General features: G+C 43.7%; 1 protein-coding gene and 1 long non-coding RNA gene across 8 annotated transcripts in view; one reads left to right on the forward strand and one right to left on the reverse strand.

Moving 5' to 3' along the window:
- Positions 1-36: 36 nt before the first annotated feature.
- Positions 37-4,326, reverse strand: LOC117198358 (uncharacterized). Of its 2 annotated transcripts, none has more exons than XR_004479479.2 (4): positions 4,203-4,326; positions 1,499-1,688; positions 597-725; positions 37-465 (listed from the first exon to the last, which is right to left on the reverse strand). It is a non-coding gene; the product is annotated as an uncharacterized LOC117198358 (long non-coding RNA). The 2 variants fall into 2 exon arrangements; XR_004479480.2 differs by lacking the exon at positions 4,203-4,326 and adding an exon at positions 3,896-4,032.
- Positions 4,156-18,776, forward strand: part of GATAD2B (GATA zinc finger domain containing 2B) — an 83,463-nt gene continuing 68,842 nt past the window's right edge. For 3 of the 6 annotated variants that reach the window (XR_007474317.1, XM_049703532.1, XM_033414457.2), the window contains exons 1-2: positions 4,157-4,285; positions 15,068-15,126. The gene's annotated coding sequence lies outside the window, so the exon portion shown is untranslated. Of the gene's footprint in view, positions 4,286-15,067; positions 15,127-18,776 lie in introns of all 6 variants that reach the window. The other 3 variants (XM_004284699.4, XM_033414460.2, XM_033414458.2) reach the window with 3 other exon arrangements.

An 18,776-nucleotide genomic window follows, 5' to 3' on the forward strand; every position in this document is an offset into this window, starting at 1 on the left:
TTTCCCTGACCAGGTCTGGTTCTGGTCCCTTGGGGCACAGGGAGTTCTTGGAGCAGGAGAGGGGTGAATCCGGTGCTGGCTATGGTGGTGCCAGTCTGTGTGGTACTTCCGGCCCTCCCACACAATCAGCCCCTTGTCCCTCATCTGTACCCCACACAAAGACTCCATTCTCTGGGGGCCCTGAGCTCATCTCTGCCTTCTTTCCTCTCCCCACAGCTTCCCCCTCCCAACTTCTCCAGTACCTCCACAGGGCAGCTCTCACGCATCCTGGGAGCCCTGGATCTCATTCTAGGCCTCCTTAGTTGCTCTAGTTGAAGGCAGTACTCTTCCAACCAGGGACTCAACCTGGGGACAGCACCAGGAAGACAGGGGCAAGGATTAAGGGGCTCACTGCGTGTGGGCGCCAGGCATCCAGGCATCATTTTTCTAATCCTTTTGGTCCACTCGGAGTTCTCCCTTTCTTTCCTATATAATGAAATAAACACAGGAAACACTTCTAACAGAGCTGCAAAATCAATTACCAAAGGGAATTAGCCAACAAAACAGAAATATCTTGGGGAAGGAGGGCAGGAGTGTCAATGGAGGAAATAACTTACATGAGCCTCTAGCGCAAATTCCTGGGGGTGGATATCGGTGGATGAAGAGAGCCATACTACTTCTGAATTCTGGGACCTTCAAGCCAGAGGATGCGTCCCCATCCTAACTTGAGCAGTGTCCTAAAGGAGCTGCAAAGGAGGGGCTTAGGAAATGCCATCTGTTTTTGCCAGGGACTAGGAGATGCCTTCTTCAGAGGGGAACCCTCATGTCACCCCAGGTTCTGATCAGACCTCACTCCCTAGAGTCAAACTTTCCCTGTATCATCCCCAACAACCTTCTGCAAAGTTGAGTGACTTCCTTCCTGAAAACATAAGTTTCTGTTGAGTGTAGCATGCCCAGCTGTGCACTGAACCATCTGGAATTATAGAGCGAATTTTGGGGCTCAGTCCCTACCTTAATAGAGCATACAGTCTTCCTGGTCTAGAATGCCCCAATGATGACTCTGCCTCCCAGCTTATGCTGCTCATTTTTCAACAGGCCTGTAGTCAGATGGGTGGAACTACAGAATTCTTTAACCTGCGGATTCCAATAGCAAAGTACTCACCACAGCATCTGACATCTCTGTCCTGTGGCTTAGGGAACTGTATGAGGGGCAGGATAAGTCCAAATTACCTGGCCCCATTTCTTTTCCCTGACTTTAGAGTGTGTAGGTTCAAGTATGACAAATTTTAGTTAAATCTTGTCTCTGGCACTTACTAATTTTATTACATCAGACAAGTTACTTAACTGCTGTGCCTCAGTTTTTCCTCATCTGCAAATTGGGGAGGTTGTTCAAAGATTAATTATATAATCTACATAAAGTGCTAAACACACTCAATAAATGTTAGCCACAAAAAGAAAACGAACAAACAGAGCCTGCATAGGGCAAAGTCACGTCTACTACACCAGTGGCCTTGCTTACCTGTCTGTCTTGGAGCTTGATCGCTCCAGATTGAAAGTTCCCCCTCCACGGCCTGATTTTAATTTTGCTGAAAGGCATTTTCTCAGGCCTCACTAGTATCTTCCTCAGGCTAGTATCTTCCACCACTGTGTTTCTCATATCCTTGCAGCCCTTGAAGAATGGCCCTTCAGACAGCAGAGAGTGCCCTGGACTGATAATGGACAAAGCAGCAGGTTAGGGAAAGAGGGCTGTACCTTCCATGAGGGCAGTGACTTTGTCCCATTTACTGTATATCCCCAGCACATAGAAGAGTATCTAGTCACATAATAGGTCTTCTATCGTGTGTGAAATAACCGAGCCAGTGAAGGAATTAAAATGACATAATTTTCAGTGTGGTAAAAGACAGGTACTACAGGTAGAATACCAATCGAAGCTGAATTTTGAACTAAGAGGGTGAAATTCCTGGAAAAGTCAGGAAAATTCTCGTAATAGTTAATGTTTACTGAGTACTTACTATGTGCTTAGCACTATCCTGAGCTTTTTTTAAAAAAAATATTTATTTGTTTGCACCAGGTCTTAGTTGCAGCAGGCGAGCTCCTTAGTTGCAGCACATGGGCTCCTTAGTTGCGACTCGTGGGCTCCTTAGTTGTGGCATGCAAACTCTTAGTTGCAGCATGCACGGGGGATATAGTTCCCTGACCAGGGATCGAACCCAGGCCCCCTGCATTGGGAGCATGAGGTCTTACCCTGCGCCACCAGGGAAGCACCCCTCTGAACATCTAAAATGTATATTTTATAATCCTCACCATTACCCTATGAACTAGGTACTCATCAAGCATTCCCATTTTAAAGATAGGGAAAGTAGGGCATAGAAACTAGAGGTTAAGTAACTTGCACCCAAATCACACAACTGGTAAGAGATCCAAACCCAGACAGTTGGACTCCAGAGACCATGTTCTTGGAAAGAGAAGGTGTTTTATCCACTTTAGAATTGGGGCATGCCTCTGCATGTGTGTGTGTTCAGGGGCCCACCTGTATTTTTGTGGACATGTCCTTCATTAGTTTCATTTCTATTGCACAGCATGACTTCTAAATGATTCGAAAAAACACATTCTAGTGCTTCTGGAACCAGTTATTTCTGGGTTCAAACCACTGCTTAGTCACTAATTAGCTGTCTGACCTTTTCAAGTTCCTTAGCCTCTCTGAACCTTTTTTTTTCTTGCGGTACGCGGGCCTCTCACTAACGTGGCCTCTCCCGTTGCGGAGCACAGGCTCCGGACGCGCAGACTCATTGGCCATGGCCCACGGGCCCAGCCGCTCCGCGGCATGTGGGATCCTCCCGGACCGGGGCACGAACCCGTGTCCCCTGCATTGGCAGGCGGACTCCCAACCACTGCGCCACCAGGGAAGCCCCTGAACCTGTTTCTTGATCTACCTGGATTCAAATTTCAGCTCTGCCACTTACCATGTGTAACTTTGGGCAAGTCATTTGGTTTGTACCTCATTTTCCTCATCTGTAAAATGGGGATAACAGCATCTACCCCACAGAGTTATGAGGAATAAATAAAATAACCCACGCATAGCTCTTAAAAGAATAAATAAGGATGCATATAGAGCACAGTGCCTCAGTCTCTTTTCCCAAAACGTTAGCTATTATTATTCCTTCAACACACTGACTCTGATACTTGGTCCCTATCCTCAGATGCTCAAGAACAATACTTGTGGTAAGTGCTCGAGAAACGCTGAGAGTTTAGGTGGGCCTAACTGCTTTTGGGAAGTAGGGAGGCTAGCAGGAGTTGGGCCTTGAGTTAAGTGGAGTCGGTGGAGTGGGAAGCTGTTTCCCTCACTGTGAACCTGACCAGACCAAGAGATCCCGAGAGGAGCTGCGAGGGCTCTGCACGGCGTAATTTCTCAGCAATTTGGCTAGCTGCCTTTTTTTCTCCTGTCGTGGTTCAGTCACGACAGGACCATGCTGGGATACAATGAAGACCAGGAAGCTCAAGGCCTTTGGCAGATGGAGACAGGCCACGCCCCAAATAGACTGCAAGGCCTGAGCGCCTCAAGCTACTTCTATCGTGAAATTTCTGGATTCTGTCGGGATGAAACACCATCCAACACAGAGCCCAGCGCCGTTCGCCCGTCTCCATCTTTAGAATTGGAAGAATGAGAACAGGCCAAAGGGGAATCCCGGTTTTGGGATACTGGGGTACGGCGGCTGCCTGGGGACCAAAACGTCTCTAAGGTAAAGTTGCAGCCTGAAGCGATTTTTTGACCCCCGACACTTAATGGGCTGCTGAAGACCCGGATGTGTCTGGGACTGGCCGAGGTACCCATTAACGCGCCCCCGCTAGACCATCCCCCTCCTCCGTTTACGATTGGGTCTTAGGTACGCCAATCATCACTTCTTCAGCCACTCACTCTTCAAGGGTGGGGTGTAGCCCCGGCATCCTGTCTCCTATTGGTATGGCCGAGAAGAGGAGGGCGGGGAGGCCGGCTCAGGTCGCCCAATGGGCGTCGTGGCGTGTGGGGAAGGCGGAGTCGAGGCGCTTGGCAGCTGCCCAATCAGCGTCCTTGTTTGTGTGGTGCCGCCGCCGCCGGTGCAGCCGCCGCCGCCGCCGCTGCCCCCGTCTGTACCGCAGTGTCTGCTCCGCCCGCCCGCCCGGGTCCGGCCCGCCCCCCTCTCCCACCCCCGCCCCCGGTCCCGTCAGCGGGGTCCGGAACCTACTGTGCCGTAGCCTCTTCCTTTTTCGACGCCGCCGCCGCCGCCTGGGGAGGCGAGCTAGCCGGGAGTTACACCGCCACCGCCAGGTGAGGAGCTTTGGCCTAGGCCAGCCTGGCCGCCCGCCCGCCCGGGGGCGGTGAGGAGCGAGGAAGGGAGGGAGGCTGGGAGGAGGCGGTGGTGGCGGAGGTGGGGGAAGGGAAAGGTGGAGGGGCGGGGGGAGGGGAAGCGCCCGCGAGCCGACGCCCGCCCGCGCGCCCCCGCCTTGCGTCCCCCTCCCCCCACCCCGGCACCGCGCGCCCCCGCCTCGCGCTCCCCCTTCACCTCATCCCCTCCCCCCGCTCCGCGCGCGCGCCCCGGTCTTTCACTTCGGCCTCGCGCGCCCCCAGCTCGTGTCCCTTCATTTCTTCTCCTTTTACTCTTTCTCCCCTCCCTCGCGCCCCGTTTCCCCCGCCTTCCCCGCTTTCACTCAGTGCCTCAGGCCCGCCATGCTCCCCTCCTTCCTCTCTAGCGCGCCCCCCCTTAACTCTCTCCACCCCCAGTGGTGCCCTCAGGGTGCGGGGGCCGCTCCCTGCTCTCAGTCTTGTGTTTGCTGGCGGTTGGGACAAATGGGGGATCCTTAAGGGTGAAGGAAGCACGGGATGATTACCTTTCTTAAGGCGAAGGGATCTGGAACGCAGAACCTTACTCCTTTATTTCATCGTCCACCGTTCCCTCGTCCTCCCTTAGAAGGGAATTGTCTAAGCCTGTGTGGGTACTTGTCTTCTGTAGGGACTAAACTACCCCTTTCTTCAGCCGGGCTTCTGGGACCCACTGGATCTGTATCCCAGTTCAGTGCCTGAGGGTCGATGGAACTAGAACTTACCTTTTACTAAACCAAATCCGGACTTAGAGTACTTTTTGCCTCCCTGCTCTAAGGAGCTAGCCACTCCTATGAGTGCAGAGCTTTCGGTGCCATTCGCCGGCCCAGGCACTTTTCCCCTTCATAAAGGTATGGTAGCCTCCTTGGATTCTTCCCTAGCATCAACTTCCCTCCACACACAAGGTGTTAGTTCATAGGGCTGGCCCTGAAGTGGAGATGGAGGCATTGATGGTGGGTTGGTGGCATGTGGATGCTAACTGAGCTAGCTATCAGCCTTTTCTGCTGCTGTCATCTGGAGAATCAGGTAGCCTTCCGAGAACCAGTTTTCTCATTTCTAATAAATGATTATTTAGAGGGCTTTTGTGTGCGTGTGAAGAGAGCAGGGAGATGCTTAACGTAGTGTGTTTCAGCAAAGGAAAAGAGTAGTGCTTTCAGGCCAGACTGAAAGAGATTTGAACTTGCAGCAGCTGGAGTAAAAGCCGGTTTAACAGATCTGTGTTGGGAGAAGAGCTGATGCTTTTGAGTTTTTAAAACATTTTTCTCTCAAAATTATTTTTAAAAAAGACAATGCATGCATGTGATACAAAGTGAAAAGAAGTCTCTCTCTCTCTCACCTGTGTTCTCCAGCCATCCAGTCCCCATCCCAGTACAGATGACTTCTGGTTGTTTTCTTGCAGCAGCGGGCTGTCTATATGTTGTTGTCTGTATGTTGGAGATTATCCTATTTGGGAGTTTAGTGCTAACTTTACTGCTCCTTCTTTGATACACTGATTTAAACTCTTCCTTGAGATAACCATTTGGATTCATATTTTTGGTGTTGGAGCAGTCTCGGTAGGGTATTGTCCTGTAGTAGCATTTCTGTTGGTGCTTGGTTGGGAAAGAGGCTACTGCTGGAGCTGGTAAAGGTGGTGCTTTGGACAGGCTCAATATATTTTGAGCGAAGGCCCACACCTGTTGGAAATGGTGCTGCTTTTTTGTGACTGATATTCAGTCTCTGACTGTTTTGGAATGGGCTGGGTCAAGAATAGTCTTTCCTTGGGGTTTTTAAGCAGATGGGCTGTATAAATAACGAGTTAATGGGAGTACTGATTTGGTAGTACTGTATTCCGTTTTAAGAGGAATATAGTTTTTTAGTCTAGTGGCAGTGGTAGTCATCATGGTAAGGAATGAAGTAGATAAGTATTAATTAGCAGGAATCAGAAGGCTGGACCTTTAGGCTGAGTGACCCAGTTTGAGAAGAGGTGAGGCTTATGGACTTTTGACCTGCCTATTCCTGACTTGAAAACACTTTTGATGAGGTGAGAGTGATGAGTAGCTGACAGCAGAATCCATCTTTTTGACACTGTGGTTTGCCTTCCCTGCCTATGTGTGATGTCTGTTAACTTCCTGTTTAGAGGCAGTCCCAGTAGGGTCTGAATAGAGGCTACATTCAAATACTTGTCTAGGAACAACGTTAACCAGGTTCCCTGATCAGCACTTCAGATGTAAGTTATGGCAGTAACTTTTACTGCCGTGTTTAGCGTAAGGCCGTAGGGTGGTGGGGAAGGGAAACGTGAGAATTCTGTTCTGAATTTCAGTCTTAAAAGTACATTCAAAAGTCTGTGTGCTGCCTGCCTCCCCTTTTTTGGACTAATGTCTCTCCTTACCACCCACCACCCCCACCTTCCCCCCACCCCCACCCAGATCTCCAGGTTGGGTTTTGTTTAGAGAACAGCAGTGTGGAAGAAGAGTCAGTGTGTCAATAATAGTATCCTAATCTTCTGCTGGGACCTCTGGATTAAGCATTATCTCGTATGTTGTATGTAAACTAGGCCTGTTGTTATTTTAATTTAATTTAATTTATTTATTTTTGGCTATGTTGAGTCTTCCTTGCTGTGCGAGGGCTTTCTCTAGTTGCCCAGAGCCAGGGCTACTCTTCGTTGCAGTGCGCAGGCTTCTCATTGCGGTGGCTTCTCTTGTTGTGGAGCACAGGCTCTAGGCATGTGGGCTTCAGTAGTTGTGGCTCGTGGGCTCAGTAGTTGTGGCTCGTGGGCTCTAGAGCGCAGGCTCAGTAGTTGTGGCGCACGGGTGTAGTTGCTGCAAGGCATGTGGGATCTTCCTGGACCAGGGCTCGAACCCGTGTTCCCTGCATTGGCAGGCGGCTTCTTAACCACTGTGCCACCAGGGATGTCCCTCTTGTTTCAATTTACTGATTCTTCCTTTCTTCCTTACCTCCCCCACCCATCAAGCTGAAGGTGCATATTTAGGGGAACAGCAGCTGTGCTGTCCTGGTTTCTAGACTCTGGAGCTTATTCCATGTTAGCCACCTCATTGGGAGTCATGCTGACAAGTAGCCCCTCTGCACTCAGCTCAGGATGCTCATTTAGTTCATTGAGAAAAGCCAAACCAGCTTTGGTTGATTAAAACAATTGCTCGATAAATCATGATTTGAGCCATACTGGAACTGAAGGACTTTCTTCTCCAGACCACTTGCAGTACTTAAAGCTCTGCTTCATTACATATTAAGGCACAATAGCCAGGCATTTTCTGAGACAATTTAGAGGGGAAGAAAAAAAAGACAGAGTCAGATTGACTATAAATCTAGTCCTGGCATAAAGCTGTTCACCTTTTGCTCAGGAAAAATCCAGCCTATCAGGCAGTGCCACACGAAGTTGCAGTTCTCTTGCATTGGCTAAGCAAGCAATCCTGGGAATTGGATACATAAGGAAGTTCAGCTTCTGTTGAAAAGAACTGGCTTTGGTGGGGGGAAGCTTCTGTTAGCCATATAGTTTATCTTCAGTAATCCCTGTGATGTTTTTTCTGTAGGTACTGGTTGGGGATTTTGGTGGCTCCAGAGTCCATGAAGCAGAGAGCCTCCTATATTTGCGTAGTAGTGATGAAAGCCTCTGAAGAGTAGATTTGATTTGAAGTGCTCCTTCTTCATGTTCCATCTTTTACCTTCTCTTTTATGGATATATGAAATATCCCTATACGGTTTGAGTTTATTCAGTAGGAAAGGAGTGACCCAGGGTCATTAAGGGCTTAACCAGTCTGATATACTTCTAGATGGTATCTCAGTAATGTCTGATGTCTCCCTCACAATCCTCTGGTGTTTGCCATAAGTTGCCATCAACCGGCAAGACGCTATCAAGAGTTCTGGCTTGTACCAAAAGCAACAGATGAATGAGGACACATATTTTGTTAATTTTGAGGTATGAAATGGTCAAATCCCAGACCTTAAAGAGTCATAATAATTGCAGAAGCTTCTTTGACTACATGTGAACTTAGTTGTTATTAATACTAACAGTAAACTATTAAGGAAAATGACAATACTTTGGCATTCCTGAGCCATTCTCTTGTTCTTTTTTCACATCTGGCTAGTATACATTTTTAAAAGTAATTCAGTTACTTGAACCTGAAAGTCATGCTTTAAGCCTCCTAATAAAGCTTTCTTGATCTTGTCTCATTTATGGGGAAGGTGGAGTTTGTAATCTACCAAAAAATAGGCTGGATATTAGGATTTAGATTAGACTTTAGGATTAGTAAATTCTCATTATGGTTGTGAGGGATTAGAAATGTTAATTGGAGAGGTTGTGCATCTCTAACCTAGAAGGTAGTTATAAAGTTAGCTTCTTGAGGATATTTAAATTCAGACTTCCTTGGAGGGAGTTTGTGGGCTAATAAGTGGCAAATTGGAATAGCAGAACACAAGCATAGAGTCTAGAAATCCCGGGTCAAATCCTAGCTTTACCATTTATTTGATACAGGATTTTGGGTAAACCTCCTAAATTTTTTTTTTTTTTTTTTTGGCCGCGTGGCTTGTGGGATCGAACCCAGGCCCTCAGCAGTGAAAGCACGGAGTCCTAACCACCAGACCGCCAGGGAATTCCCAAGCCTCCAAATTTTTGAACTCCCGTTTCTTGCACAGTAAAAGCCAGTCTTTACCTTGGGCTCTAAGGTCTTACATGATCTGCCTCTCCCTATTCTCCTCTTTTTGATCTCCTGTCATCCTCCCTTTTGCTCACTCCATTCCAGCCACATTGACTTGTTCCTTAAGTGCATTAGCCACACTCTATCTCAGGACCTTTGCACTAGTTATTCCCTCTAGTGGGAAATCACTAGTTTTTCCCACAGAGATAATACAAATGACTAATTTTCTTACCTTCCTCAGTCAAGCCTTTGTTTAAATGTCACCTTTTCAATGAGACTTTATCCTACCCCTATTTAAAATTTCACCTTTAGCTTCCACCCCTCACTTGTAATCCTTCTCTGTTCTTTCTTTTTCATACAGCACTTACAGCTTTCTAACACACTTATTTGTTACATTTATTGCTTATTGATTCCCCTGGTATGATGGAAGGTCTATGAAAGCATGGATTTACTCTGGTGTTTTGTTTAATGCCTAGTGCAGTGTTTGGCATATAGTTAATACTCAATAACTATTTCTTGATCAAATAGGAATAATAATAACTTTTCCAAACTTCGTATTTGTTTATAACAAAACTATGAAATGTGGTATGATACAGGATATTAAAATGTTTTTTGAACTTTGAAGCATTATACAAATAACGATGATAAAATGATTGCCTTCCCATTGAAATGGTAAATAACACTTGATTGTGGAAAAAAATCTTCATATATATTCACATATATTATCACATCTCCTAAACTCCAGCCCTCTGTTTCCAGTTGTCTACTTTGTGCTAGACATATCCATCTCTGTATTCCATTGGTACCTCAAGCTCAGCATTTTCATCATCTATTCCCATTTTGTGATTCATTGAGTCACCTAAGCCAGAAATGAGAGCATCATTGTCAATTCTCTCTCTCTCCCTTATCCATTACTTTCCAAATATTTCTGAATCTATACCTTTTTTCTGTATCTCCGTTGCGGGTCTCCTAATTCAGGACCACAGCAACTCTTATTTGGAATATTGCCATGATCTCTTACAGTTCTGTTTTTAGTCGTTTCCTTTTAAACTCTCAATCATATTCTCTTCAGAATAGTCTAATGGAGATCTGATTATTCTACTTGGCCTTCTCAAAGGTATTCAATAGTTTCCAATCATTTAAAGGTACTCTGCATAATATCAAAGCCCCTTTGTAAATCTTGACCTTTGTTTTTCTATCCAGCCTTACTTTTCTCCCTTTACAGTTTATACATGAGCAAATACAGTTCTTTTATTCTTTTTTTTAAAAATTTATTTATTTTTGGCTGCGTTGGGTCTTCATCGCTGTGTGCGGGCTTTCTCTAGTTGCGGTGAGCAGGGGCTACTCTTCGTTGCGGTGTGTGGGTTGCTCATTGCGGTGGCTTCTATTGTTGCAGAGTACGGGCTCTTGGCACACGGGCTCAGTAGTTGTGGCTTGCACGCTCTAGAGAGCAGGCTCAGCAGCTGTGGTGCACGGGCTTAGTTGCTCTGTGGCATGTGGGATCTTCCTGGACCAGGGCTCAAACCCATGTCCCCTGCATTGGCGGGCTGACTCCCAACCACTGTGCCACCATGGAAGTCCTCCAGATACAGTTCTTTCAGTTCCCAGATCAGCTACCAAATTTCATCTCAAATGCTGCTGTCTCTGGGAAGCCTTCCTTGACTTGCCCAAAGAGACTTAGATATGCTTTCTTCTTTGATCTCACTGTAATTTATAAATATTGCTTGTCTCCCCCAGTGGTCTGACAACATTCTGAAATAAAGAGATAGCATGTCTTTTTACTTTTGTGTCTCCAGTGCCTATCATGGTGCCTGTCACCCAAAAAGTATTTTAAAATATGAATAATTCTGTGGGTTGAGAAAATGCTGCGTACATTTAGAAGATGCCCTATTTGTTATGTTCTGGGAGCAGAAGAACAAGTTTGGAGTCTTGGTTCTTTTTATCATCTGTGTGACCTTGGTTGAGTCACTTGAAGTCTCCAAGCCATAGTTTTCTCAGCGTAGAAATGAGGATCAGTAGCTGCTTTATCTGTTTAACTAGGTCTCTTTGTCAGTCAAATGAGATTATGCATGATAAGCTAAAACACTGTACAGTTGTTAGTTATTATGTACTGACACAAGCTGAGCTTTTCTCACAACTCATTTTTTCTTGTTTATATTCATGTAAGGCCCTTTTTATCACTGAAACCATAAATACTCTTCTACAACATGTGTTCTGTTCATATCCATTTTTATCAGTAGGTGTAGTGTGTTCCTGTATATCATTCTTTTTTTTTTAAATACTATTTATTTGGTTGCACCAGGTCCTAGTTGTGGCAGGCATCTCCTTAGTTGCAGCTCGCCAGCTCCTTAGTTATGGCGTTTGAACTCTCAGTTGCAGCATGCATGTGGGATATAGTTCCTTGACCAGAGGTTGAACTTGGACATCCTGCATTGGGAGTGCAGAGTCTTATGCACTGTGCCACCAGGGAAGTCCCCCTATATCATCTTAAATGTGGCAAATTTAAAGGCTTTCTCAGTCCAGTGGATTAAAAAGTTTGCAAAATCCTGAGAAATTACACTTCTCAGGGAGTACTTCAGTCATGGATTCTGTAATTTTTCCCTCAGATTTTAAAAAATTGCATTTTTGCAACTTTTGGAACTTGAAGGGAATTTTTTAAATTATTTATTTATTTAATTTATTTTTGGCTGCGTTGGGTGTTTCTTGCATGGGGGCTTTCTCTGGTTGCAGCGAGCAGGTGCTACTGTTCATTGCAGTGCATGGGCTTCTCATCGCGGTGGCTTCTCTTGTTGCAGAGCACGGGCCCTAGGTGTGCCGGCTTCAGTAGTTGTGGCACACGGGCTCAGTAGTTGTGGCTCGTGGGCTCTAGAGCTCAGGCTCAGTAGTTGTGGCTCATGGGCTTAGTTGCTCCGCGGCATGTGAGATCTTCCTGGACCAGGGCTCGAACCGTGTTCCCTGCATTGGCAGGCAGATTCTTAACCACTGCGCCACCAGGGAAGTCCCTGAAGGGAATTTTTAAAATGTAAATATAAACTCATTTGTTGAGCACTTTCTTTGTGTAAGGCTTTATGCTATTTAAATTCTTACAGTAACTCTTGTGAGGGAGATATTATGATCACTTTACAGATGAGAAAACTCAATTCCCAGAGAGGTTGTCATTTTGCTAGAATCTCAAAAATTAATAAAAGTGGTGAATCCAGTATTTGAACAACTTTGCCTGACTCCAAAAGTTGTGATCTTACCATTCTCCTAACGCTTCTTACAGAGTTTTGTTTTGCCTTTACAAAAACAAAACAAACAAAAGAAAGATAGTTTTCCTCAATATTAATAGGTCTTATATGAAAATATAATGTCAAATAGGGTTTTGAAAAATTCTGCGTTAAGGCAGATTTCTTTACAACATAATGTCCAGAGCCTTGCGTGCCTAAATATACATTGTGTATTAGGAGTGGTAAAAGAATGGCTAAAGGATGCAAAGCTTCTGGAAATTATTTGACCATGAAAGAGCATCTCTTCGAGAAGACAGTACTGCACCTTGATATTCTGCTTCCCTGTAGTTCTTCATGGGTTGTTGTTGTTGTTGTTGTTGTTTAAGGGTTGTCACTCTTGAATGAGGGAATTGACTGCTTTAGTGTGCTGGTTTTTCAGAGAACTAGTATGGTGGCCTTAGACTAGGTATATTTTAGAAACTTCACTGGTTCGGAGGCTGCAGTTTTTTTCCTTATGAATCTTCTAAGGCAAATGGCACAGCTCATCCAGCTTGGCCCTCACCTTCAGTGAGTTCTCAGGAGGATAACTGTTACTGAGCTGCTGCCCCCACCTTCTTTCATCTAACGTTCTAGGAAGCAGGAGAGTAAGGTTTCAGCTTTGTGAGTGAGCAGAATCCCTTGAGCCAGGAGCAAGAAACCCTTCCTTTCTGTAAAGATGGTAGTATCACACTAAGAAATCTGTAAAGCCCCCCATTCTTTCTCTTCTGTGAGTCATGCAGGCAGACCTGGGGATCAGAGGCAAGAAGGAACAATACCTTTGATTTTTTTCGGTCCTTTAAAGATGATACATTAGTCTTGAAATTAAAACAAAACTTTGAGAAATTTGTCCTATGTTCTTTAAAGGCATAAAGGTTACCTGAATGGTGTGCACCACTAAATAGGTTGAGCTACCAGTGAAAAACGTTGAAAATATTTCCCCAAGAGGATAACATCTTTTGGAGGGAGGGGCACTTTTCTAACCACTCTTTAACATTTATATGGCTAGATTGATTGTTGCTATCAAATGGATTGAAGCAGTTGGTCATGTGTGTTGTTACTGCCCTGGACAGGTTGGCTAGAAGACCCTATATTAGATTCTATGGAAATCTGATATGAGTAGTATGACACTCTTCTCATGTAGTAGTGTCCATGAATAATTATTATGTTACTCTAATGCTCTTCTTTTCTCATTTTATAATTCAGTTAGTAAAGAATGCTTGCTGAGTTCCTTGTCTGAGTGCATTGTGAATTTGAAAGTTTTGCTTTCTTAAGAGTATATTAAATCCAGATATTTTCTGCCAAGTGAATGGAAACTAGAATATGGGTCTCTCTTTTTTTAATATATAAATTTATTAATTTTATTTATTAATTTTGACTGCGTTGGGTCTTCGTTGCTGCGCGCGGGCTTTCTCTAGTTGCAGCGAGCGGGGGCTACTCTTCGTTGCAGTGTGCGGGCTTCTCATTTCAGTGGCTTCTCGTTGCGGAGCACGGGCTCTAGGCACGCGGGCTTCAGTAGTTGTGGCTTGCGGGCTCTAGAGCGCAGGCTCAGTAGTTATGGCACACGGGCTTAGTTGCTCTGCGGCATGTGGGATCTTCCTGGACCAGCTCTCCAACCCGTGTTCCCTGCGTTGGCAGGCGGATTCTGAACCACTGCGCCACCAGGGAAGCCCAGAATATGGGTCTCTTACTGCACTAGGATTCAGTCTTAAGTTTTCATTAGCCTCCATTTTTAACTCTTCACCTTCTGCTTGGAGAGCTATTTCCCAGTTGAGTTCTGTATAATGCATTAATATTGAACTGAAAGCTTTCAAGGAGTATGGGTGACTGGAAAAGGATCTTTTACAGCTGTGCTTGCAGTGGACAGAGACATCTTAAAAATAGCAAGTGCAACTTTGAAAACCCTTGAGGGTTCAAGGGAATAAGATGTCTCTAGCTTAAATAGTGGTGTAAAATTTTTTTTTTTGAGATTTAATAAATTATTATACACGAAGGGGTACCATCTGTAATGAACTGTTTTGACTGTTGCATTCATACTACCGAAGTCTTGATATATATCTGGTATTAAATTGTAGGTTCCCAGTTTTGTCAGAGACAGAGTGGTAGATGTCACAGAAGAGTATAACCAAGGTTAGAATCTGAGCAGTTTCTATTTCCAGATTAAACCTTCTATTCTGGCTGGCTGAATACCTGATAATATTCACAGGAGGGAGTAAAATACAATATGATAGAGTTGTATCAAAAATTAAAACTTAGAAGTGTCTCTAGTTATGTGTGACTTCTTTGCTGTCTTCTAGATTCAGTTTGGTTGAGAGTGTGAAGATGACTATAAGGGGCACTTTTATGGTGCAGAGGTGTATTGGAGGAGAACAGTGAGATTTTTACTCCTTGTTTTATAGCTTTAAGAATTATCTGAAGAAGCCTTTGAAAGTGGTCATTTTAATTTTGTTGTTACTGGGGCTGCTTAGCACATCTTTCATGTGTTGCCTAGAGTGTTACATTAGGTTTTGCTGGTTATTCTGAAAAACTTTGCACTCTCTGATGTTCTCCTTCAGAACCAACCATTCTTGGTGTTGTGCATACATTTAATTCTGGTGTCTGGATATGAGAAAATAGTCTAGTATTGGTACTAATCTTGGGGGTATTTTTACATAATTAGTTGAAATCTTTCCTTCTTTGGTTAAACTAGAATAAGTTTTGGTCACTTTTAAAAGTATAGCTCTGCAGTTGGAAAGTCCTAGGTTCAAATTTCTACTTTGCTGCTTACTAGTTGTAAGACCTTTAACTTCTTTCTGCCTGGCAAATAGTAACTCTGTACCCATTAAAAAATAATTCCATGTTATTCCTCCCCTTAGCCCCTGGCAACCACTATTCTACTTTGTCTCTGTAAATTTGACTACTCTAAGGACTTCACGTAAGTAGAATCATACAATTTTTGTCCTTTTGTGTTTGGCTCATTTCATTTTAGCATAATGCCTTCAAGGTTCATCATGTTGTAGCGTGTGTCAGAATTTCATTCCTTTTTAAGGCTGACTAATATTCCATTGTGTGTGTGTGTGTGTGTGTGTGTGCGTGTGTACACACACTTTACCGCGTTTTGTTTATTTGTTCATCTGTCAACGGACATTTCGGTTGTTTCCACCTTTTGGCTATTGTGTATGATGCTGCAGTGAACATGAGTGTACAGACATCTGTTTGAGTCCCTGCTTTCAGTTCTTTTGGGTGTATACCCAGAATTGGAATTGCTGGATCATATGGCAATTCTATGTTTAATTTTTTGAGGAATTGTCATACTGTTTTCTACAGTGACTATATCATTTACATTCCCATCAGCAGTGTACGAGGATCCCAATTTCTCTATGTTCTTATTACCAACACTTGGCTATTTTCTTTCTTTTTTTTTTTAATTTTTGTTTTTATAAAAGCCATCCTAATTGCTATGGAGTGGTATCTCATTGTTTTGATTTGCATTTCTCTAATGATTAGTGATTTTGAGCATCTTTTTATGTGCTTATTGGTCATTCGTATATCTTCTGTAGAGAAGTGTCTATTCAAGGCCTTGCCCATTTTTTAATTGGGTTGTTTGTTTTCTTGTTGTTGAGTGGTAGGAGTTCCTTATACTAGATATTAATCCTGTATCAGATATATGATTTGCAAATGTTTTCTCCCATTTTGTGGGTTATTCTTTTACTCTGTTGATAGTGTCCTTTGATGCACAAAAATTTTTAATTTTTTAAAAAATTGTTTATTTGGCTGCACCAGGTCTTAGTTGCGGCATGTGGAATCTTTCAGTTGCGGCATGCGGGATCTAGTTCCCTCACCAGGGATCGAACCTGGGCACCCTGCATTGGGAGCACGGAGTCTTAACCACTGGACCACCAGGGAAGTCCCCAAAATTTTTAATTTTGATGAGATCCAGTTTACTTTTTCTTTTGTTGCCTATTTTTTGTGTTGTATTAAGAAATTTTTGCCAACTCCAATGTCATGAGCTTTTTCCTCCTCTGTTTCCTTCTAAGAGTTTTATACTTTTAGTTCTTACATTTAGGTCTTTGATCCATTTTGAGTTAATGTTTGTATATGCTCTAAGGTAAGGGTCCAGTTTTATTGTTTGGCATGTGGATATCCAGTTTTTCCAGCACCATTTGTTGAAAAGACAGTCCCTTCTCCATTGAATGGCCTTGACACCCTTGTTGATAATCATTTGACCATATATGCAAGGCTTTATTTCTGGAGTCTCTGTTCTGTTCCATTCATCTGTATGTCTGTCTTTATGCCAGTACCACACTGTTTCAGTTACTCTAGCTTTGTAGTAAATTTTGAAGTCAGGAGGTGTAAGTCCTCTGACTCCTCTTCTTTTTCAAGATTGTTTTGGCTATTTGGGATCCCTTGAGATGCCAGAATTTTAGACTGGGTTTTTCTGTTCACATCCTTTTTTATTTTGGGCCAAACAGTATAAAACTAAACTGAATGGGATGCTGTTACTATAATATGGCAGCTGATTCCTATCATGGAGAGTTTTAATTTCACCTAGCTCCTTGGATCACAGTATTTTTCTCTATGGTATTAGAAACAAGGTTACTCCAAATAGCTTTCGTTCTTGTAAATGAATTTGTTTGTTATGGTTGGAACATTTTATTTATTGTTAAAAGTTTGGTTCAAATTTAAAAAAAAATCAAGATACACAGTGAAAAGTTTTTCATCATTGTTTCTCACCTGCTTAGTTTTTTTGTTTGTTTGTTTGTTTGTTTTTGCTGTATGTGGACCTCTCACTGTTGTGGCCTCTCCCGTTGCGGAGCACAGGCTCCGGACGTGCAGGCTCAGCGGCCATGGCTCACGGGCCTAGCCGCTCTGCGGCATGTGGGATCTTCCCGGACTGGGGCACGAACCCGTGTCCCCTGCATCGGCAGGCGGACTCTCAACCACTGCACCACCAGGGAAGCCCTCACCTGCTTAGTTTTAAGCCCCATCATTGTTATTCCTTTCTTTTCTATCATTTCAGAGTTTTTTATATATATGCAAGCAAATGTGAATTTATTTTTAGTTTTTCTTTTTACGCAAAAGATGGCATAGTTTTCCACGTCTTGCTTTTTTTCATTTAATAACATAGGAGATTTTTTTCAAATCTATATATAGAGAATTTACTTATTCTTTAAATGAAAATTTTAAGGGTGAAAATCTTTTCATGGATACCAGAACTTCGTTGGGAAAGAATATTCGACTTTATGGCTGTATACCTTTCCTATTGCCTGCAGGTCTTGCTCTTTAATAACTTTCATTGCTATTATTCTCTTAGTCAGCATTGAGTAAACATAATTCGAGTACTGCTAGGTTATTAAACTTATTGTAGGAATGCTGATTACGTAGTTCATAAAGTCTGTTTTGTAATTTCATCGGTAATCCTAAATCCCAAATTATGTCAGAAAATCCTAGGCCCTGATCAGTGATAACAGGGTTATTTTTCCATTTCCTGGAGTATAGACCGCAGGTGGTTTTCTCTCTCCTAGACTGGTTTGGTTTAGGAAAATGACAGTTAAAGAGAAAACTTGGGTCTCTTTTCCGTGGAGCTCTGTTTACTTTGTAACCACTTAAATCGGCTGGTTGTGGGGAACTGAAAAAGCCTGACCATTCATATATTCATATGAACATTCGTAGGTATTAGGTGTTTATTGTACACCTACTGTGTAAAAGACATACACATAGGTGTTGTAGAGTATGTAAAGATAAATGATACAGCCTCAGTCCTCAAGAAGATACATAGTACAGAAGAGAAGACAGGTATTAAAATAACTGCAATACTAGATACAATGTATTTATAAATTAAGTAACCAGCATAAGAGGAACAACATATCAGCACCTTTTACAACTTGGGTCAGAGTGTGAGTTAAGCTTACCAAATCCTGAAAATTCTATTTTCAAAACCTCTCTTTATTCCATCTATCTGTGTCTTTCCCAACTTCTGTTGTTTTAGTTTTAGCCATTGTAATTGTTTGCCCATGTCCATTTAATACCTTGGATATGTGGTTTCTTTGTTTTTGTTTTTTCTGGCTGCACTGTGCGGCTTGCAGGATCTTAGTTCCCCAACCAGGGATTGAACCCATGCCCACGGCACTGAAAGCTCCAAGTCCTAACCACTGGACCGCCAGGGAGTTCCCTTGGATATGTTTTTAGGAATAACTAACATTTACTGGGCTTTTCTATGTGCAGGCACTATTTTAAGCACTTCACATTGATTAACTTGTTTAATCCTCACAATACTCTAAAGGTAGACGCTGTCATCATTCCCATTTTACAGATTAAAAATACTGAGGCGTAGAGAGCTTAAGTGATTTGCCTAAGGTCACATACCTAGTCAGTAAAAGAGCTGGGACACAAAATCAGGAAGTTTGACTGTTACGCTTAAATTCTTGAGTATTGGGGCTTCCCTGGTGGCGCAGTGGTTGAGAGTCCGACTGCCGATGCAGGGGACACAGGTTCGTGCCCCGGTCCGGGAAAATTCCACGTGCCGCGGAGCGGCTAGGCCCGTGAGCCATGGCCGCTGAGCCTGTGCGTCCGGAGCCTGTGCTC

This window comes from Orcinus orca, chromosome 1 (assembly GCF_937001465.1).
Source record: "Orcinus orca chromosome 1, mOrcOrc1.1, whole genome shotgun sequence".
Lineage (NCBI taxonomy): Eukaryota > Metazoa > Chordata > Mammalia > Artiodactyla > Delphinidae > Orcinus > Orcinus orca.